The following is a 23,833-nucleotide window of genomic DNA, read 5'->3' on the forward strand; positions in this document are numbered from 1 at the left end:
AGCTCTAAAAGAAAAGCTTAAGGCTTTTTTGCATGATTGACAATTTGCGATATTTTACTAGATCATGCTAGTTATCACTTAATTTTCTGCAGAGACATGGAAAACTGTGATTTTTTAAATATCTTTGCCACCAGATAGTGACTAGTTTCAGATCAAGAGGAGGAATCTGACTATCGTTCCGAATGTTTCACAGAAATTGGCCTTGTTTGCTTTTTACTGTTAGCAAATGTTCCTTCAAGAGAAAGTACAGGCAGTGCCATACATAGTCAAGTGTCATTTTGGCTGGATTAGCTTTTGGTTAGTTCAGACTTTTTCTGCCACAGAGTATGAATGTGAAGTGTGAGCTCACATGTGTGCTATTTACATCACCTGAAGTTAGAATTAGTGGCTATATTTGCTCTAGAAATAGTTCTCAATGGAGAATTGACAGAACAATGCACAATTCGTTTGATCAATCCCAGCTAGCCAATACAACTAAAACAATAAATATTGAGCACTTCACAGAATAGCTTGTGATGCATCTGGAAATAATCTCCCTTCTAGATAATCATTTGGATAATTGTGTTGTATAATTGTTTTGGATAATTATCTGACTAATGAACATATTTAGATAAACTGTGGTCTTCTCTTAGTGTATAATGAATATAAAAGTGACCAATTAATATGATAATCTATTGGTTTTGGTCAGTGATTCATTTATTTTAAATTGCGATGGAGGGAAAGAGTGCTAATTCTCTTTTTGAATTAAGCTGCTGTAGCAAATTCAGTGCACAAGCACTCACATTTGAACCCCTGCTGCCCTGTTTTCCGTTTTCTTTACCTTTAATTTTCCATGAAGGAGTTTAAGGCAAATGGGCAGTTGTGCTTTATGGTTAAATGGCAGTGTGATCTCTGCAGTAATGTCAGCTTTATAGAGGCATGTGCTCAGCAGAGGTCCAGACTTTGTGCTTTGTCTCTCCTTGTGTGAGGATTTTGATTTTGGTATAATTGTTTTGGAATTAGATTGTGCTGTGGAATGAGTCATCTCCACAGACCATAGACCATGGGAATCTTTGCAGTTTCTTTTCTCAAATAATAGCCTCACTGTTTGCCTTTTTTAGCTTGTACTGATCGTTGCTGCGGGGTGACAAGAGGTAAAATAGCTGCGTGGTGCTGCTGCCAGGTACCCTGGAGGAACAGAGGAGGAGGGAAAGCTAGAAGCCCCTGTTCTGAGACATATACTAAGGTCCACCCAAAGCTCTGCTCAGGCCAGTGTACTGGGTTGAAATCAAAGTCAATGGATGCTCAGCTGAGTAAAAATAAACACAGGAAAAAGCCATATGGTTGACTTTGAAGAAGCTCTCAAAGTTTAGTCTAAAATCTCCCTCTGCCACATACAGAAATGAACATACAAGAAATATGAAGGAAGGTAGCTGGGCACCTGTCCTGGTTTTGCACAGCTTAAAAGACATGCTGTCTATCTAATTCTTCAATTTACTAGCAGTACAGAGACTTCTCTGCGGTGGTTCATCTGAAGTGGATTCATTTTCTGGTGCTAGAAAGCTGCTGATGCATGGTTTGTGTGGTCCACACTAGCCAACACCGCTTGGTTCATTTGAAATAAAAAAAAAAGCACTGTTCATCAGCCCCCAAGAGTACAATCTGAATCACTTGTTCACAGGAATCTTTTCTGTGGCTCTTCAAGCTGTGGGCTCGTACAGGGGGCAGGTGAGCAGCGAGGACATGAGTGTGAGAGAGGGAGGTGCTTTCCTCTCGGTGCTGACTCAACAGCTGCAGGTGTAAGGCCAGCCAGGCTGGAGTCATGTCCGCTCCCTCCCACTTTTGTGGTCTTTCCTCGCCTCTGTGCAACACTGAATGGAAAACCCTGCCCGACTCTCACAAGCTGCCTGGGGCTGACATCCCTTTGCTGTGCGTTGCCCTCCATCAGCAGAAGCTCCTGGTGCTGCGACAGCTGGAGGCTCATGGAAATCTCCATCTCGGAGTGCAAGGAGCAGGATACGTCGTGCCTTGGCTCAGGAGGATGGGAGATGGGAGCACAGCTGCTGCCTTCCCCCTTGCTCTCTGCCAGGGGTGGTACCTGCCTGGCAAAAAGGTGACTGATGCTGAAAGAAGGTAACACCCTCTGGCTGCTACATCCTGCATGAAACATGCGGTGCTGCTCTTTCATGAGCACCGTGCTGGGGTTTGTCACCTAACAGCGTCACTGAGGTCCCCTGTTGCCCTGCAGCACAGTGGTACACCGCCGTGCACTAAGAAGTCACAACATGAGTTAGCTGGGTATCCACGTACCTAGAGATATGGCATTTTTGGATGGTAGCTGTTTCCTGACTTAGTTCAAAAAATAAGAAAAGGCAATCTTATGGCACCAGCACAGTGCTGAAGCATCAAATACAACCATTTTTCCAGTAATATGAATAACTAAATTACTATTGCCACATACTTATTTACTGTTCTTAATGCTCTCTGAACAGCTAGTTTTTCCAGAAAAAAAGGTTTTAACAGAGAAGGTAATCTAAGCACTCTGATAAATAATTATATTCTTCTGTGTTATTGCTAAGCTAAGCAGGTTTTAATTGTGTTTGGTTCTTTTAAATTTGCAATATATTGAGACTATTGATTCCCTCTTTTTGTAGGTATATATTTGTATGTGGGTATTGTTATATCCACCCGGTAGAAGTCTAGCTGCTAAACAAGCTAAAATCAACCTATGAATTCATGGAAGTTTAATACATTTACAATTTAATTCAGTTAATATGCACTCAGAGTCCCTTGTGCTTTGATCCCTGCTGATACCATCCATTTCTAATAGCAGGGCAGTTGACTGAGCTATAGATGAATGATGGGCACAGTGGGACATCTGGGGTTTTATATATAAAAACCCCTACTCTAGCTGCTGGTTCAGTTCTTAACAGGGTTGTTACACATCTCAGAAACTGAATACAATTTTGAACCAATGGAGGCCTGTTAATGCTTGAGCCTCAGAAAAGGGTTGAGGAAACACAACTACCAGAATGGAAATCAAGAGAGTGAAGTACCAAAAAGCTTTCTAGTGCATATTTTAGAGGAAAATGTGACTATCCAGGGATATGAAGGAGGAATGCTGTGAGAAAGGAGACATGTCATGTAATACCTGTTTAAAAATACCTAGCATTCACGTAATGTAACTATGGAACCGTAACTGAAGTACACTACTGTCTGTACTACTGCTTTGGACATTGCTCCAAGGTACTGGGGAAAACATGGAAATTTATTGGATGAAAGGACGAGGAACCAGTGTTCTGGCCTTTCTCCTGAAAATGGCGAGCTCCCTGTGAGCAACCACACCTCCACACACAGGTATCTCACTTCTGAGAGGGCTTCAGAGCCCAGCTGAGGGACGAAGCCAGGTGGGCTTTTCCAGAGCTTCTTCCAAGGAGACCTTGGAGAAGATTTGCTGTTACGTGAGGCGGAGGCTAAGCTAACTTGTATTCTGTATGGCTGCGTGTCCACTCAATAGCTGTTTCAGAGGGAGCCAGTGCCTCTGGAAATGCTACCACTTTTAGTGACCACTAAAAACTGGTGGTTACTGAAAGGGCTGTGAGGCTTTGACAAAAGTGGCTTTCTTCAAGTTCCAGAGAACTGGTACTGAATTCCCAAAGATGACAGCTCCCTTCTTCTTCTTCCCCTGAGGAAGAAAAATCATGTGCTTGACCCTTCCCCTCCTTGCAAAAAGTACACAGAAAAATAATTAGATTGACAGTGTGGTATTCCTTCCTTCCTGTGCTGATAGGATAATATGAAACCCTCAGAAGCATTCTGATAACATTCAGTAAAGCTAATTTAATAGTCATTGAATTCTTGAAAGTTCTCATTAGGATGCTAAAAGCAAGCATCTGTGTAATATGAGTATGGTCAGCTCCACAGTGGAGCATGGGGAACTGATGTTGAAGCTGCCTGTTCTTCATACAAACAAGACTGTATTTATTTAGCTTCTTAGTGACTTAATGCAAATATATTTGGAAGGGTTGCACTGGGGGAAAGAAGAAGAAGAGAGAAAAGATATTCACATTGTTTTCTTTGCCAGAAATCTAATGGCGTATGTGCAGCTGTATATATTCTCGGTCATATACTAGGCCTGATCAAAAGGTATTGTACTCCCTCTAGCTTAAATTCAGCTGCTTTATGTTGTGCTGCTGGTATTGTTCCAGTTCATCATATGCTTAGATGACTCATAGTGCATGCATTGTGGTATTTAACATAATATGATTTCCTCTTTTTAAATTAGTCTGCAGCATATGATGTGAAGTACAATTCACAATTAGCATTTCAGCACTATTAAATCCAGCTTGAAGTGTTTTGATGGAAACAGCAATCTGTTTTATTCTTCAGATTTCCCTAAACAAAGTAAGTGTATCAATAGCTAATAGTGTATATTATACGGTATTAACTGGTGTCTTTCAAATACAATAATATTTAAGAATTGCTCTTTCATAAGCCACTAGCAGTCAAAGAACCCAGTCTCACCTCTTCCAACAGTATTGAATTATAGCGAGTTTGATTTGCTTTCGGTTTATCACCATCACTTCTGTCAAGTGCCAAGAAGTGGGACCACATCTCTGTCTGGAGATGCTTGGTCATAACCTACAACAATCAGGTGACAGAAAACTAAAAGTAGGCTGACTGATGTGATGCCGGATTGTTTTTGTAAAAGTGAGATAGCCAGAGTTGTTGGCATGTCCATGTTGATTGTGAAGCCCTTCCATGTTTGGCGTTTAAAGTGATGATCTCTGATGAGGTCTCAGTGACAGGAGAAACCCCAGCTGCAAAGGCTGACGAGAAAGCTAATAGCACACGTACACATTTTAAATGGATGCAAACTGTGTTGGAAAAACGAGGCATGGCTCTGAAAAATGCTACAAATAGAAGGAATGGAGGAGGTGCATGGGACAGAAAAACAAAAGAAAAGTGAAGCAGAGGGAGGTTCAGGAGAAACAGTGAGGAAGAGGAAAAGAGCAGTTATCTGATTGACTATCCTTCAAAAGCAACATGGAAGTCAGATGGAGGGGACACCAGGGTGTCATCAAATGAAGGACAGAGGTTATCAGGACATCGCTCTCCCTCATTAGCACCACCGTGTGCAGGGATGTTAATGTAGCAATGTGCCTGAGCAGTAGCGCTGACAGGGCTTTCTGATGATCACATATCCCATATAGAAAGTCTCTTTCCCATCTAAGATTGACTGTGCATACAAAGTAGGTGTGATGCCTTGTGGAAATTTTGGACTAGCCAAGCCTATGTGGATCTTCTGGTAGAATTTGCAAAGTATTAAATCCTACTATATCTTTTTGTCATCTGCTGAGAAAAATATGCAACATAATAGGCAGACTGCAGGCTATTCAGTGGAGCTGTGTCTGCCATCTGGACTGGGGGTTCTTTGCTCCAAGCCAAGATCCCTCCACCATTGACGTTTCTGCTGATTTCAGTCAAACAGTGCTTAGAACTGTGCTGATGGAGTTTTCATCACCCTCCAGAAAAAGGTATTCTACTGGCTTAACCAACACTGAAAACTTCTCAAAGACCTTTGCCACAGTCCAAACTCTTAGTATTTCATGTGATTCATAGAGAACATACTTTCTTTTGTGCCTTGCAAGCGTTCTTCTCAAGATAAAACAATTCCATTCCTTTCAATTTTTCTTCAGAGATCAAATCTCTTTGACTTTACTCAACATTCCCCTCTGGGTTCTCTTTTGCTAGTCTACATCTTTCTTGAAAGGTGATACCCAACACCTGACACATCAGACCTGCTGAGACTCTATGGCTGTTGAAAAAAGTGGGAAAGAGGATTATTTCATACCTCTTAGAGGTTATATTCCTGTTTGTATATCCCAGTATAAGGAACACTAATTTCCACAGCAGTAGACCATTGCTGAATAATTTTCTGTTAGCATCCCCTGGATCTTTTCCAGCATGACTGCTGCCATGGTTGGTTGTTTCCCATGTTGTATTTGTGTACACTAATCTAGAGCTAGAATTTATGCTTATTGAATTGCATTTGTCCAGACCATTTCTCCAGTTTGTCAAGAACATCCTGCATTTTAATGTCTCCCAGCGTTTGCAGTCCTGACATCCTGCTGTCATCTAACAAAGCATGACCTCTGTTACTACGCTTGGGTTATCAGGAAAACGTTGAATGTACAAGGCCCCAGTAGTACTGACCAGTGAGGAATCCTACTTGGAGTCTAATTCACTTGCTCTGATACCTCTCTGAACCAGAGAATCAGTGAACTAGAGCAAACCAAAGTGGGGAGAGGCAAGATTCACTTTTGATCCTAACTAAAGCAATAATATAATTGCATACAAAGAAAATTGTAAGAAAGGGAAGGAGATAAGAAGAAAGTGGAAATTATTGTCTAAGCGTTAGTGCGTAGTTTTGCTTTCCAGTCCTTTTAGCAGCAAAAAGATCTTGTGAGTCCACCCTCTGTCTTTTCTTCATTTGCTTTTAATTTTGACCTTGTAATTCCTTTTGACTATAATTGTCCATGTTTCCTATCAAGCAGTGCAGTCAGAAGGAATTGGCAGACTTAGAGATTCCATAACAAAATCTGTTTCCTAGCTCTAACTTTCAACTAATAATTGATGAGCCCTGAATAGGAACTTCAGATGTTCAAAAGATCATGAGAATCTTCGCATTTTAGGAACTTGAGTCTCTGCAGCGTATTTTCTGATGTCCTGCAACCAGGTAAATGCAATAAGAGAGCACACTTCATCCATTCATGAGATTGACTTGGAGACAGAATTCAGTAAAAAGGCAACATGAGACATAAGTTACCACAATTAGTATGGCAATTAAAACCCTATGATGACTCCAACATAAAGTATCAAAAGCAGCTGCCACAGCCTCTAAGCAGAGAGAAGATCAAATTGCTCAGAAAGCAGCTAATAAATTAAAATTGATGTCATTGCCTGGAAGAGCTGGGTATACCAAGTGGTATATGAACAAAGAGTGAATGTTCTTTATCTGCATTGTGTAAGTCACAGATCAAAATGTGCTGCAGTTCAGAACATCTTTGAGGTATATAGGCTCCCCACTCTTCTCCTACTTGATTTTGCTTTAGATCCAACCCCTTCAGAGGATTCTTGCAGTATCTTTAATGTATTATGAATGCTTTCCTCTTAATGGCTAAAGCCTGTGTCTAGCTCCCTGTGGACTAGGGAACCTCCAAGGATCTGGGCAAGAAAAGAATTTGCCCTTTCTGTTCGGTGATTGCAGTCTCATACAGTGAAAGGGATATGAAAACTCTCAGTTTAAAAATAATTGCTTGCTATAGCAGTAAATAATATCAATTTACTAATAGCATAAATAGGATGAGGTAGTTCTGTATGTCTCAAAAATAGAAATATGTCAATAAATTTAAAAGCAAACAACGAACAAACTTGTGTTACTGTTCCAGTCACCTTGTCCTTCCACCCTTATTCTTCTTCTTCTGGTAATGTCCTGTGAAGCTTTTCTTCCTTGTCCCTCTCCTGCAGAGTCAGATAGTCTTGTGGGTAGGATCTCTCTAAAGTACTCTGAGCCTTCAAAAATCGGGTGATTTAGTCCATGCTAATGATTTGACCTCCATCTATCAATGCGGAGAGAGAGTGGCACCTCTGCAGGGCAATTCAAAGGCACATAAGATGAATGAATTGCTGCCTGGAGGTGCGTGTGGCTTTCCTATTCCCTCCTCCAGGTTAGGAGAGACTGTCCTTCTTGCACACCTCTGATCTCCACCTCATCCTGCAAAATGTTCATCTTTCTCTATTCGGTAGCTCTCAGCATTTGTGTTAGCTGATTCTGAGATCCAAAGCTTGAGATACAAAGGCTTTTCACTTCTAAAGGCTGCCAAATGATTGCATTATCCTCGTGCTGAAAAATGGAGGGGTGGGGGAGAAACCCAAAGAAATTATAACCCTCATACTGCAAAAGTCTTGCACATTTGACGATATATGTATATATAGTAACAGCATAGTAAACAATACATATATAAAGTAGGCATAAAAAGACTAAAGTCTGAAATGTATTCCCTCAGCTCTGAGGCTGCATTTCATTTGGGGCATTAATTTTCTGGAATTATCTGAGCTGATACTTACACTGTCATTTGCAAAATGACTTTGCTGTTACAGTAATTTCAGTGGAGAGAGGCATTAGTCTGTCTCATAATCTGCATACTCTGTGTGTGTGAGCATTACCGAGCACATAAGTGAATAGGGGAGCTATTAAGTATTCTTTCTGATATAAATCAAATAAAAATTAAAACCTGGGGTAAGAGTGTTTCTTTGCCTGAGCACTCCAGGTCTCGGGGGCTGAGTGCCTCCAGTTACGTTGTCGTGTGCTGGAACTTGGCTTGGGAAAACTTTGTTTCCTGGCTTTACATTTCTTTGCCTCCTAAAGGAGGCATCCTACTGACCAGCAGGCATCAAGCATGTTTTATATCTGTCCTCCAAAGCAGCGAGGTTGTCAGGGTTTGTCCCACAGCTGGTAAAGTCAAACTTGCTCATAGTGAATCCTTTGGAGATAACCCCCTTGCCCTCTGTGCTCCTGCAGAAACCCCCAGTCCATTGCCCTTAGCTTCCTCACCTGATCTCCTTTGTCATGATATTAAACAACATATTGTCTGACAACTCTGACGGTTCCAAGCAGCGTTTTACGACAGTCTGTGGTAAGACCACTTTCTTCGTTTCACTGGATTGCAATTTTTAATGTTGCATGGGTAAGTGCACATAATACAGCACATAATAAATATTCTGATTTTGAGATTTATCAGCTTCATCACTCATTTTTTGGACTTATTCTTAGTGTTTGGACTAATTCTGCATGAATAAAGGCTAAAAGTGGATGGTCTTTATTTTTTCTGAGCTATTGCTTGGTTTAATCCCTTGCTGAAAGTGGTATTTTTTCCTGGTTTTGCTGGTTGATATAAAACTGAGCATAACCAGGGACTCTGCAGACTTTTAGTTCCTCAAACTGATTTCTGAATAAAGATCTGTCTGCAAAATATAAAATATCTTTACTGGTTTTTCTTCCTGTTTTGCCTGTTTCATAATGTTCACAATTAAGGTCTTGGTGCATACTCTGACTTTTTCCTTCCCATAATGTACTGGTGCAATAGCCTCTGACTAAAAGCATCTTTTTTGTTCACCTCATAGCATATCTCTGTGAATGTTCCTTCATTGCTTCCACTTCTTGATGACTTCTTAAGTGCATTGCCTTCTTTTTATATCCGCTACCCTTGACATTTAATGCTCTTCATTCTGTCATATTATCTTATCTGCTTACTGGGTTTTCAATGCATACAGTGTACAGGACACACAGTTTGCACTTAATTGCTGGCTTGGCTTTCATATCTACACTTTTAACAATCTGTCAGCTCCAACAAGTTGGTTTTTTGTCTATGTTGATTTCGGTTTGATTTGGTTCTGATGAAATTCTCAACCCTTTAAAAGTTGTACTATGGACTGATAACACAGTCACATTATTTTCTCAGTTGTGGAAGTAAGAACTGGAGAGTTTTCTGAAATAAAAGTTTCTCATTGGAAAAACCATTTCTATCTATAAATAGTAAAGCTTTGTATAAAACATCACTTTCAATAAAATCTAATTAGGGAAAAATGATGAAAACATCTTTTTCAGTCTTATCCATAATGAAATGTTGCAGTTTCTCAATAAAAATACTTCCTATTTTCAAAATCTATAGTCTAACTGAACATAATATTAAATCAAAATCTGAACAAAAATATTCTTTTTTTTTTGAAGTGGAACATTTTAGTTCATCCAATTATTTTTCTTTTATTAAATTTCCTTACAAAATAAAATTCAGCTTTTCCGTTTGTCCCTATCCATAATGAAAACAAATCTGGTGTTTTCCAGTAGAACAGAAAGTCTGTGTTCAGACCAGCATGCACTGACTTCATTTGCTTAGTATTGTAGGTTATTTTATTTATCAAGCTATGTGGAGTAGATTCAACATAAAAGTGGTCACTCTTTTTAGATATATATGTCAGCATTTGGAAGGAAGGAGAAATTCTTCCCATAGATGTAATCTTCTGGGTTAGGTCCTCCTGACTTTGCGGTTTGCTGAGTACCTCAAGTGTATTGAAAGTTACTTTGATGATTTTTTGCTGCTCATTGTGTTCAATCTACTGCTTCTTTTATTTATATTTTCATAGTTTACGTAGCTGCACTAGAGACAGTTTTTATTCAACTTTCTGTTATTTTTCTGTAACTGATTATGGAAAGTACTTTATAAGTGATCATACCAAATTTCCATTTGAATTAAGTGTTAGTTATGCCTTGGTGAAAGAGAAATTAACAATGGAAGGAGATATGTGATAACAACCAGAGAAGGTAATGTGCAGCTTGACAAAAAACACTGATTTTTTGAGACATAGTTAAAATTGTGGTATTTGGAGGGTCTGAAAATGGAAGAAAAAGGGGATCTATTTAGTGCAGTAGATGAATGTGTCTTCCGTTCTTAGTAATTAAAGGCCTGGACCATTGAAACCATTCTTTTTAAGCCTACATATTGCAGTAGAGGCGTAGTCAGCCATGACATTATGGGAGATGTTATGATGTCAAAAAGCAACTGGGACTCTTAGTGATGTATTGTCTCATGCTTGTCTTCACAGTTTCCTACTATTCAATTTTACATATGGAATTGAAATTTACATCTTCATTTTTATCTAAGTCTTGCTTGTGATAACGAATTCAAGACTTTCAGTGGAAAGTAGGAATCTAGGTCTGGCAAAAATATAGCTGACATCAAACCCACTATCTCTCTTCTCTGCTTTTGGAGCTTACTTGAAATACTAGAAAGTCAGATGTCAGTCAAATGGAATGAACACAGATGACCATGAATCTAATTGTCGTGGTTATCCCCCAGCTGGTAACTAAGCACCATGCGGCCACTTGCTCAGCCCTCCCCCTGCAAGGGGTTTGGGAAGAGAATGGAAAAAAACCCTTGTGGGCTGAAATAAAGACAGTTTAATAGGATAACAAAGGAAAATAATAATAATAATAATTATAATAATAGCAACAAGAAGAAGTGATACACAAATGCAATTACTCAGCACATGCAGAAGGAAAAAAAAACCACTCCGATGCCCTGTGTGTTTCCAGGCAGCGAATCTGTCTCCTGACTAGCTTCCCCAGTTCTATAGGGAGCATGATGCTATACGGCAGGGAATATCCCTGTGGCCAGCCTGGGCCAGCTGTCCTGGCTGTGCTCTCCCAGCTTCTGCTGCACCTGGCAGGGCGTGAGAAGCTGAAAAGTCCTTGACTGAGTGTAGACACTACAACTACCCAGCAACAGCTAAAAGCATCAGTGTGCTATCAACATTATTCTCATACTAAATCCAAAACACAGCACTATACTGGCTACTAGGAAGAAAATTATATCTCAGCCAAAACCAGGATACTAATAAAGGAAAAATTTTAAGTTCTTCATTGGAAAGATGTAAACCTAGCTTTGAGAAAGGATTAAGAAGACTGCCCTTAAAAAAACAGTCCTGTGTGGTAAGCTCTGAACTAATAGCTTTTGTTTTCATCGCTACTTTCCAAAATTATTATTGTTTTACACATTGGGAGCCTAGTGCTGCCATTCAAATCGCTGCACCAGACCCCGTGCCTTCCACACCTCCATACTCCTGGTACAATTATGAATCTTTCATTTTACTTGCTTGTATTGAAGATGTCTTGCACATTTCCACCAGAATTCACAGTTTGGTGGAATTCAAGGTTTAGTTGTTTTGGGGTTTGTCATTAGCTAGGCAAATTGAAAACCCTCATGATAAGGCGTAGAGGTATCAAAGATTGTGCTAAAGTTCATCCTTACAAAATACCATCTATTAAGTCACTTAACCTCTCCAGGCTATTTCCTACTGCTTTTAGCATGAACATTCTTAGGCTGATGACTGGAAATTGAATGTGAAAACTGAAACAAGAATATTTATCTTCAGCTTTTGCTTTGTCTTTGTATTATATCCCTCTGGTGGTGTCCTTTGTGAAGCTATCTGGGGAGACTTTCTCCCCCCCGATTTTGTCTCATTAATATCTTCACTTATTATATTTTTCAGTTATTATATTGTATTATAGAAAACTGCTAATTCCCAGAGTGCATGGTTTCCAAAAACAGAGTGGCACTGGGATAACTGGAAGGCGTTGGTAATGAAGTATCCAGACAACTGTGGCCACACTGCAACTGCATGGCTGTGCAAAGTGTTGATTGACAGGAAAATAATGCTTGCAAAAGGATAGTCTGGTTTTCAAAGAGAATTATGTTTACTCAGATAAACACAATTTTCAGAAGCAAGAGCAATCAAAAGCCTTTCATTTTGAACATTTATTGTGAGAGATATTCTTTATGGTTATTATTCCATTGTATATTTTGTTAAATATTTGGTGTCTTTAACTAATGACATTTTCTGTCTTGATCTCTTGTTTTCATGCCTAGACATTTAATACAGGCCCTACATCATAGATTTCAAAAAATCTGCCATTGTTCTGACACAAATCATATTTTATGGGACAAAATAGCTATGACCTGACTGCAAAGAACAAGGAATGTGGCAGTCTTTTGAAAACACAGCGCTGCCTTCTTTGTAACCTGCACCATTAAAACCCATTCCAAGAAAGATATTTCCTGACTTTTTGCTTAGATTCCTTTAGCAATGAAGAAATTAATCAGATGCTGTGCAAAGATTTCGCCACTCCAGTACTTGTTGACTTAGTGGTGGCATTTGCATATTTTACTATTCAGGAGCACAGATGACATTTTTTTTCCTGATGAAATAGTATAGATTTTCTCCCCCATTAATATCTCCTTAGCCTACTATTCATCAGGCATCTTTGTGAGGTTCTCCACATTCTTTGGTCATGTCCTCAGTGGTCACTTTGAAGTTTTAGCAACCCATAATTTCTCTGAGCCCACTAGTTCAATGCCAACATGAAATCTCACATGCTAGTTCTTACCTTACTGGCTCAGTGTTTGTCTACATTCAAGATCAGAGTGTGGAAAAGTTACATACTTGAAAGAGACTGTTCTTACACTGGTTATATTTTTCTCTAATTTTTGAAATTAAGAAAGCCAAAAAGAGCAACAGAGATTCCTATAAATAGTGTTGGGATCTGACAAGGAAAGAACCAGCATCCCGGGAAAAGATATAGGAGATTTATTACATTTATATGTACATTTACTATATACGTATAGTTCCTCAGGAACTGTGTGTGGTAAAACTGTAAAAAGAGTGTCTATTTAGAGACACAGAACCATAGGGTGTATTTGAATGGCACTTGCAAAGCAAGCACAATACAAAAGCATAAATTCCAAGGTTTCTTTTGTTAGTTTTCTTAAAGAAGTGAGAAACTAATTTAAAATATTATTCTTCATTTCAGACTTCACTAGGGCATCAGCAGAGAGGCAACAAATGGAAGGCCAGCCTAACCCTTTTGTTAGAGGAAGGTGTGAGTTTGTCTGCTTTCACACATCTGTGGATTGTGTAGCAAACTATATGGCTTGAAGGAAAAAATGAAGAATCTTTGAAAAAATTGAAAACCCTATTTTAAACTTCAGCTATTAATTATGGTGTTTGGTTACCTCTCTACTGGTGCAATCTCTACTGGTGCATCTCTACTGATGCAGGGCAGGTGGTGGCTGCGACATGTCCGTCTTTCTTAGACCTGCGGTGGACCTCATACTGATAAAGCAGAGCACCCTGTGATGATTATGAAATTAATAAGAGTGGAAACCACTTGGAAATGTGGTTTGAGACAAACTGCAGACACTGTAAGGCTGTCCTATAGGACACTGCAGATTAGATACGATTTGTACCATGTACATGTGTGCCTACACATACCTATACATATGCTTTCACTTTTACAAAGGTACTGAATTCAATTTAATCTAGATGATATTTTACAGATGCCTTATATATATACACCTAAGAAATGCTTTCCTGAGAGCTGAGCCTAATTTTAAGGCAATTCAGCTTGTCTTATTTACTGGAGCTGCACTTTGAGTTGAATTGGCTATAGACAATCTTTTCTGGAACAGGAGTATTTTCCTTCTAATTCTGCAACACTTTTCCATTAGATAGTGATTTCTCTTGACTTTTTGCTCTCTTTCACATGTGTTGTTATTTATTACTACTGCACTGCATAAATAGTTTACATTTTTCTGTTTCTGATTATATTGTTCTTTGCTTATTGTTAGCCAGAATTTACTATCAGGAGCAGACAGAAAAAACTTACTTTTAGTGCCATCATTAATATAATATTGAGAGGCTGAAGATCTACTGCTGATCTCTATCACAACCCCTTATAAATTCTCTTCCTCTTGAAATTCACTACTTCTCTTTGGCCAATTTGCACCCCAGTGAGCCAACTTTTCACTTATTTTGTGTTTCTGCACTTTAACCTTTGATGAAGTGCTTGGCTAAATGCTTTTTGAAGATTTAAAAGTACTTTATTTTTGCCAAGTCCTGTAGGATTTAGAAGTCTGCTGGGCAAGTCAAGCTGTTCTTAACATTTTAATAGTTTTTATTTATATATAGACACTTTTCTCAAAGAAAAAAAAAGGATCTATGTATCTATCACTAACAAAATTAAACTTGAATTAAATGTCAGGATTAATTCTTGGACCAAGAAAACCCAGTGAAGACAAAAAACGCTCAAACTTTGCTTTTCTTCTGCAAAGAACACAGCCAAGGTGCAGCGGAGGGCACAAGCTGGGTTTTGCTGGAGAGGCAGCGTGATGCCCGACACCTGCTGCAGGCAGGTCTGGCTCTGCTGCTGGTTTCTGCCTCCTCTGGGGCTAAAACGGCGCAAGGCAGTAGCACAGAGCTAAGATGAGTGGGAGGCTGGTGCGTTTGAGGGGATGGTGTGCTCGTCCCCAAACTGTGTTAAAGAGCTCTGGGACATGGAGAGCTCAATGGTAGTCACAGCTTTTAAGTTACCTCTGATATATTTAAAATCCTGTTAATCTAAACCTGACATTATTTATTAATGAGTATCTTTGATCCTAAGCCTACCTGAGGCCCATCTTGCCTGTTTCCCCAAATACCAGATGTCAGCCAGGGAGACTAATGGTCAAGCAGGAGGGAGCGTTGCTGTGTTGCAGCTGGGGACAAGGCTGGGCCATGCTCCCCAAAGCCAGAGATGGTAGGACCATCACCATTGCCATTCCAGGTGCTGCTTTCCAAGCCTGACCACACAAGACTTGTAATGGGCTAACAAATCACCCCCATGCTTCACATTAAGCCCGTGCTTCCTGTTGCTTTTCTAGAATGTAGACACGTGCCAAAGGCATATGCTTCCTTGTATTCATGAACCGGGCTCTAGCTTCTGGAAATAAATGTTTTGCACACCACTGTCAGGGTACGAGCCATCTAAAAATTATTTTGTCCTGGATCCATCGATTTTGTTCTGAAGGAGATGCTCTAATACCTACCCTTCAGTCCCTTGTGTAGAGCACCCTAACTCTCAGTCATATTTGTCCCTTAATATAATTTCTTTCTCATGATAGGTCTGGTACTTTTTTTCCCCACAGTCTGTACATGGGAATGAAGAAAGGAAGGATTGGGAAGGATGGGTGCAAAGGCTCTGACACTTTTGCTATGAGGTTTCTTGTCACCTGCATGGCTGTACCTCTGTCACACAGCTTGGAATATGTTCAGCTTCATTTTCCTGTGGTACATCCTTTCCTATATTCTCTGTGTCAGATAGCTTGCTCTTTGGAGGGATATATGCTCCCGGGAAGGACACTTTTGTCTGAGACAGGGAATGCAATTGCTAAAGCAGCTGCATGACTTGACCCACTGGGACTTGAAGGAACTGAACTGTAGTCCTCAGCAGCAGTTCCTGAGGACACTGCCAGTCTCAGCTTGTGTGTTTTAAACCAGGTCTTTGCTCTGGAAACCAGTGCAACTTGATTTCAGAATAGATGTTCGAGGCTTTCTGAATGACTTATATTTCTTTCTGGAAACAAACTACGTCCCATCTTTCCTGAAAACATCCTAATTCAACTCTTCTGGTGAAGGATCATGGACATGGTGGCTATCAAAGCCCATGCCTGAAGCTTGTTCAGTGCCTCACATCCCGAGACAGAAGTGGAGGGCTGCTGGCAGAGGGAGGGCTGTCGGGAGGAAGGAGGGCAAGGAGGCGGAGGAGAGAAAACTGAGATTGAATAAAAGTACCGGTATTTTAAGGGGATGATTTAAAAGATTTAAAATTTTGCTGAATCTCATTGAACAATAGGGACTGTGAAAAGAAATGATAAATCACTATGTTTTCATTATTTGCTGTTGGTCCCACTGGCTTTTGTTGAAAGTAAATATTCACAGTTAATTTTGGTACAGCCCCAAAACAGTATCTTACAGCAAAGCATTGTTCTTACTACAATTTTTAGAGTGTTTATGAAAACGAATCAATTAGCTAGCAGAATTGAATTTCAAATGTGAAATGAGCTACCCATGTTTGATATAGCCATACATGGAAATTATGTGCACTCTACCATAAATTACGCAGACGTTCAATGCTGAAATGCTGAAATGCAATTCATTGCATTTGGAAGATTTGAAACTCCTTTCATTTACATACTTTGAAAGATGGCTAATAATTCAGACCTATTCCATGGAAAACACAGCTAGAAAGAGATGTATAAATGCCCTGACAAGGCAGCTTTTGTCTCTATTTTGCTATTGTTGAACAAGCTAAAAGTTTACCATAGGAAGACCTGTGCAGGTAAATCTTTACTGCCATAAAGGCATGTCTAGAGAGGCAAACAGATCAGCTGAATACTTTTCAAATTGCATGGACTAATGATGGATTTTAGACCTCATTATTTCAGAGAGGTCTATTTAATTTTGTTTTCAGTGAAAATATTCTGTAGTCAGTAATCCCTTTCAGTACTGATTCACCAGCAGTGCCCTTAATTCCCTCATGCATTTGTCCATTTCCCTTCCTCCTCCTACCTTCCATGTGAACAGACAGCTCTCAATAAAATAAAACATCAGTTTCCTGAACAAAATTTCATCTATTCAAGAAAAAACAGGCTCTTGTCCACATCTGCTATGAAAAAACCATAATTTTTCTTGGGTCAATATAGAAGAACCTCCTATACCACACAGCTGAAGATGCATGTGCTGATATATGCAGAAGAGGGAGTGTGCTTTTAACAGGTTGTGGTTCAGTCAAGAGCAGAGAAGTAAACAGCAGTATATAGAGCGGAAAGCAGTTCACATCAGCATGGGAAACCATGGTGATCTCTTAGGCTGATGTCCCTTGCCATCCTAGCTATCAGCATATAATCTGGCATGGTTCATGAAACAACATCTTAAAACCATCAAGGTATCTTCCCACCATTGTTCCTACTGACAGCTCTCTTAGGACCTCCCTGGCTCAACTGTTGGAAACCTTCTTCTAAATGCAGGCCTCAATACATTAAGGAACATAACATAATGTAAGGATATTAAAAATGGCTGTTCCTGATCGGCCTAGAGCTCTTTATAGTCAAGCAGTCTGTCTCTTCTGCAGCCAGTGGCAGGTGCCTCATCTGCAGGAGCGCTAGAGCAAAGCAGAAGCTGATGTTTCATTGGTGTATTATTCCTGCTCCTGGGAATTTATGGATCAAGAACCTCTTTTTTGTTTTGCCCCTGGAGAAAGACACTGGCTTGGGCAGAGGCGTCTTGCAGACTGAATCCAGCCTGGGGTCCAACATTTGGGCATTACAGTCTTGTGTAATAACTGCAGAAGAAATTGTCCTTCTGGGATGATACTGCGTAGCCTTTTCTTTCCCAGAGGCCAGATTGTGATTTTCTTGCTGGCGCTGAGTGCTACCTTATTTCTAGCAGAGTGCCACTGAGATCACTAGCAAGTCATATAGGTAAGGGTACCTTAGATGTGAATTTTGCACTCGTAAATTGAGGATTCATTTCACCCAGTGTGTTGTAGCCTCTCTTCTTTCTAAACAGGGTCCCACTTTTATGCTGCGCTGTGAAGCTAATTATTCTCAATTTATTTGCACAGGCCTGCATTTGCCATCTCTTATTCCTGAAATATAAAATGATCTGAATTCTTTTATATCTGGCTGCACTACCTAATTATTCCTCATTTGTTTTTATTCTCTTCCAATTTAGTATCATCTGCAAAGTTGGAAATCATGTTTTCATATCATAATTAGACCTCTAAGAACCTAAGAAAACTGCTTGGTGAATAAGCATGCAAAGGGATTGGATTTCCCCCCCCCCTTCTATTCTCATTTTAATGGAGATTTAAAGTGAGACAATAAATTAGAAATGCATGAAATTATGAGCTAAAAAATTCAAATTGTTTGCCTGTGGGCCATAACGTTGCAGCAACCAGAAGCAATATGAAGAAGCAGTTATGATAAGAAAGTTGGCTAAGAATGACTGATAAGGATGTAGGAGCTGGGCTGTTGCGTGCCCAGCTCCTCACCAGCCGTGCTGCATTAGAAGATGTGCTTATTTGGACAGCATATCTGCATTGCTGGTGTCAGGAGCATAAAAGTTCCCTTCCTCTTCTGCCCTATCTACATGTAGCCAGTGTGCAGAGCAGCTGTGACTTCGATGCAGACATAATTTTCTACCTTGAGCAAGTCTTTCTCTACCCCCGACATTAAAGATTATCCCACCTTTAAAGTATGGCTTATAGTCCTTCCTGAACACCTTTAAAATATGGCTTATAGTGTTTCCTGCACCTCAGAGATAAACATATCTCACACCTGAATAACAGAGAAGATATTAGCACACTTACAGTATGACAGAAGAGGGCTCCTTTAATTATGTTACTTAGCGTACGGCAGCAAAAATCAACCAGTTTAACATTTTCTGATACCAGCAAGGCAGAGCAACTCAGGAGCCTTTCCTTCAGTCATAGCTATATCTGGCAGTCTCTGTCTCAAATAGAATGAGCCCCATATAGTATAAATGTTTTGCCCTTTGGCTCGAGTTGTAGCAGTTGAATGCATTGTTTCAAGAAGTTACAGAGCTGAAAATACTGTATATTTTCTCAAATGTGTGAAAACAGAATGAGGGAATAACTGTCCCATAAACAAACAAACAAAAGCAAATTACACAGAAGATCACTCTCCACTGTACATATTTCTGTCCATGTTTTTATGAACAAGATTAATGTTGGGATCTGGAGCCCTGGTAGAAGAGGAGCAAATCTGATGGGCCAGCACAGTACAGAAACAGCCTTGAAGCCACAGACCCATTTCAGACCCCAGATTGCTCTTTTTCATTTCCAGGTGGGAACAGATGATGTTCTGCTTCTTGCACTATATAGGCATGGAACTATCTTCAGCTGATTTCCTGCAGGGAATCACACTGGGTGAGTGCAGACAGGTGCAGACTTTGCATTTGCGCCATTAAGTTTATGATGACCATGACAGCCTCCTCTTTCCAGTTCAGACGAACCTCAGAACAGGTCACTGCATTAAATTGCCCCCTCATGCTGGTCCTGTAGCCTTGGCTCCATTTTGAGACATCATAAAACTAGAGCATGGGAGGTCAGCTATGCCTTGATGTTGGCTGCTTTCTTTCTTTTGTTAAACCAGGCATGAAGAGTGAAGCTCGTTTTCCAAAGACTGCCATTGACAGTGGGTGCGACACATGCTGTTGGGAATGAGGCCGGGCAAGCCATCACATTTGTGGCATCCATCTGATGATCTGAGCATCTCTGGGCCTGATTCTGACTTCCACAATGATGTCAAGTCAAGAACAGCCCCTTCAAATTCAGTGTAGTCGCACTAATGACAGGGTTGTCATATAGCATGAGAGATCAGAGTTGCGTCAGACCTACCAGAAGGGATAGGTTTTTTAATTGCAGCATGTGTCTTTTTTTTTTGGCCTCCACTTTGTAGGCACATTAAATTACAGGTGCAACTTAAGTCATTTATATGTCTTCCTGACTGACAGATATATTGGTTAATGTCCTACCTGCAAAATTATGCCCACAGGTATGTGCAGCTGTTGTTCTGAGCAAGCAGAAGGAATGCATAGGTGCGGTACTTTAGCAACTTTATCTTTTCTCTGTAGGATGCCATAAAGAAGGAACACTTTTTTTTAGGAATCCAATTGATCCTAGTAGGATATTTAAATATAGGTATTAAATATCATCTCTGCATGGCAAGGTTAAGGGCATTTGTGTAATGTAATGTCATATTTTTCCCTAAATCTATCAGACACTCTTAATTGTGGCTTCAATTATAAATTTACAAAGCGGCTTGGTTTTAGATTATGACATTCCTACAAAACCTGAAATGGTTGCAATGAACAGTTTAAAGTCTGACTCTGTTTTTGCAGTGATCACCCTGAATATGGATTAAATTGTACTTTGAGTGCATGGTTAGTCTTCTAAATCTAACATAGACTTTCTATTACTTCATGAGATGATCCAAAGATTTCAAAGGGAGTTAATTACAAATTACAGATTTTAAGAAAAAATGCTCTTTGATGTTAACACACATGTAATACTTTTTTATAATTCAGGAACTCTTCCAAGCATGCCCAGTATTTCTTTAAATATTTAGAGTAACTGCCAATGAAACCAAATACATTACAACAATCTGGATGTTATTCATATGCCATTAAAATGCTAAGGCAACTCTAAGAGTTTAAGAATTGATGTGCAAAAGCAAAAAAGGAAGAGAATCATAGAATCATAGAATGGTTTGGGTTGGAAGGGACCTTAAAGAGCATCTAGTTCCAAGCCCCCTGCCATGGGCAGGGACACCCTCCACTAGACTACGTTGCCCAAAGCCTCATTCAACCTGGTCTTGAACACTTCCAGGGATGGGGCATCCACAACCTCTCTGGGCAACCTGTTCCAGTGCCTCACCACTCTCACAGTAAAGAATTTCTTTCTAACATCTCATCTAAATTGACCCTCCTTCAGCTTAAAGCCATTACCCCTTGTCCTATCACTACACTCCCTGATCAACAGTCCCTCACCATCTTTCCTGTACTCCCCCTTCAGGTACTGGAAGGCCACAATTAGATCCCCCTGGAGTCTTCTCCAGGCTGAACAATCCCAACTCTCGCAGCCTGTCTTCACAGGAGAGTCGCTCCATCCCTCTGATCAACTTCATGACCCTCCTCTGGACTCTCTCCAACAGCTTGATGTCCTTCTTGTACTGGGACCCCCAGAGCTGGATGCGGTACTCCAGGTGGGGTCTCACAAGAGTGGAGTAGAGGGGCAGGATCGCCTCCCTCGACCTGCTGGTCACATTGTTTTTGATGCAGCTCAGGACACGGTTGGCTTTCTGGGCTGCAAGCGTGCACTGCCGGCTCATGTTGAGGTTTTCATCAATCAACACCCTCAAGTCCTTGTCCTCAGGGAGAATCCATTCTCTGCCCAGCCTGTATTTGTGCTTGGGATTGCACCAACCCACGTGCAGGACCTTGCACTTGGCCTTGTTGAACTTCAAATCATAGAATCATACACTGGTTTGGGTTAGAAGGGACCTTAAGGATCACCTAGTTCCAACACCCCTGCCAGGCTCAGGGGCAACCTCCACTAGATCAGGTTGCCCAAAGCCTCATCCAACCTGGCTTTAAACACCTCCAGGGATGGTGGAACTTCATGCAGTTTGCATGGGCCCACCTCTCAAGCCTGTCAAGGTCCCTCTGGATGGCATCCCTTCCCTCCAGCATGTCGACCACACCACACAGCTTGGTGTCATCGGTAAATTTGCTGAGGGTGCATTTGATCCCACTGTCTGTGTTGCCAACAAAGATGTTGAACAGTGCTGGTCCCAGTACTGACCCCTGAGGAACACCACTCATCGCTGATCTCTACTTGGACATTGAGCCATTGACCACAACTCTTTGAGTGCAACCATCCAGCCAATTCCTTATCCACCAAAAGGTCCATCCATCGAATCCATGTCTCTCCAATTTAGAGACAAGGATGTTGTGCAGGACAGTGTCAAATGCCTTGCACAAGTCCAGGTAGATGACGTCTGTCGCTCTTCCCTTATCCACCAATGTTGTAACCCCATCATAGAAGGCCACCAAATTTTTTAGGCAAGAGGGACAAAGACATCTGAAAATACCATCTGAATTATATAATTTTAAAGCTTGAAAATAGGAACTGTGATTTTTATGATGAGACACCACATCTGAATAAAGAATTGTCAGCAGTTATCTTTTTTTCATTTCTATCATTATTCTATAGCCTATGAAGCTAGAGCCCATGCTTGCAGGTGTTTGTGAGACAGCACTGAAATGTAGATAAAGCAAGCACCAATGTAACTAATGCCATTTTTTAAAGAATCAGCACACCATTATTTCCCTCATACCTTCACTTGTAGTAGCATAAATGTTTCCTTAAACTCCATGCTCCAAAAAAATCTTGTAAAATTTGACTTTGAGATAGTAAAAAACCTGAGTCCAAAGTGCAAGCTTAAGAGGAGATCCGTCCTTAAATCCAGTATGCCCTAACCATGAAAATCTTCCAATATTGGCTTGGCCCAACTGAGTCATAAATGTCTCATTCCCCTCCTTCCCATGTCTCATTGAGCCAAAGCAACTGGCTTCAACATGGGGCAGGATGAAGCCTCCTGGTCCCTGTGAGCGATGTGGCTCCCGTGTCATCTCTGGGGTGGTCGCAGTGCTGGCCACAACCCTTCCAAACCCACAGAGGAGCTGAACATCTGTGGGCTTTTGTACCCACTGCTTTCCTGTCACAATCAGTACAGATACCTTGCTGTGCAATATCTGGTGAAAAGCTATCATGGAGGTATTTTCTGTAACAATTGTTGATCTAAAAATTCCAGTCACCTCTTTGCCTGTGTTCCCCCAGCACTATCAAAAATATAAAGTGCTGTGGAGAGCCCTGAATACCCTCCTTTGTATAAATTTTATCTGCAACTTCATTCAACATAATTAAATAGGAATTACACCAAATTCCTACATTACAGCTGGATTCAAGGCAGAGGACTGCAGAGTAGTTTTGAAGAAATTGGCGTGTTCTTGGACTCTTTGTGATGCAAGTTCCATCAGATTTCATGGCTTTGTTATGCTTGAGATTGTATGTAGTGCCCTGATCAGCCATAAAACTATTCTTTATTTGAAATTAAATGTTAAATTGTTCTGTGTGTATACAGGCATAAGTAGCTCATCTTTGGCAGTGCTCAGATTATTTATACTGCAGCTGCAGTAAATTTGAGTTGCACCAAATGTAGCTCTTTAAATGTCAGCTTGATTTTCTCAAGACCTACTTTTCACTTCTTATAAATATTACTTGTTACAGGTGCTAAAACTCTTCAAAAAAGGAGTATCACTTTGGATGCAGTCAAGACATTCAGAAGCAATATGGATCATGCCAGGACATATTTTTTTTCCCCCTAAAAAGTGACCTTTCATTTAAGAATTTTGGGGTTGTGGGAATTCACCTTCTCTGTAGGTAGGTACACACAACTTTCTCGTAACTTCTGATTACTGCAGTTAATGTAAAATTTTGGTACATTTGTATGGAGGCAAGTCCAACATGAGCATCTTTTCTAAAACTGAATTAATGCAATCAAGTCCAGGAAATGTACATTTAAAAGCTGACAAAGATAAAAAAAAAAAAAAAAGAAAATATGAATCTCAAGTTATATGGACTTCTTACTGATTATGTTATTTTTTTATTATCTCCAAAAGTTGGTTTGTTGGGGTTTTTTTTAATAACAAAAGCAAGAAGATAATTCACTGTTTATAATTTCAGACCTTCAGCTGTTGCCAAGCAATTAGTTGGTCCATAATTCACAGCTTAAAAGTGAAAAGGAAAGTCCCACATCCTTTTCAGAAACTCAGA

The 23,833-nt window shown here is 40.2% G+C and overlaps 2 long non-coding RNA genes across 2 annotated transcripts in view; both read left to right on the plus strand.

Annotated features, from left to right (window-relative positions):
* Nucleotides 1-23,833, plus strand: part of LOC142605105 (uncharacterized) — a 140,360-nt gene that overhangs the window by 110,208 nt on the left and 6,319 nt on the right. The window lies entirely within an intron of this gene.
* LOC142605106 (uncharacterized) lies at nt 19,279-23,406 on the plus strand. The gene is made up of 3 exons (XR_012838871.1): nt 19,279-19,363; nt 20,338-20,379; nt 23,288-23,406. It is a non-coding gene; the product is annotated as an uncharacterized LOC142605106 (long non-coding RNA).

The sequence above is a fragment of the Balearica regulorum genome, chromosome 1 (assembly GCF_011004875.1).
Source record: "Balearica regulorum gibbericeps isolate bBalReg1 chromosome 1, bBalReg1.pri, whole genome shotgun sequence".
Lineage (NCBI taxonomy): Eukaryota > Metazoa > Chordata > Aves > Gruiformes > Gruidae > Balearica > Balearica regulorum.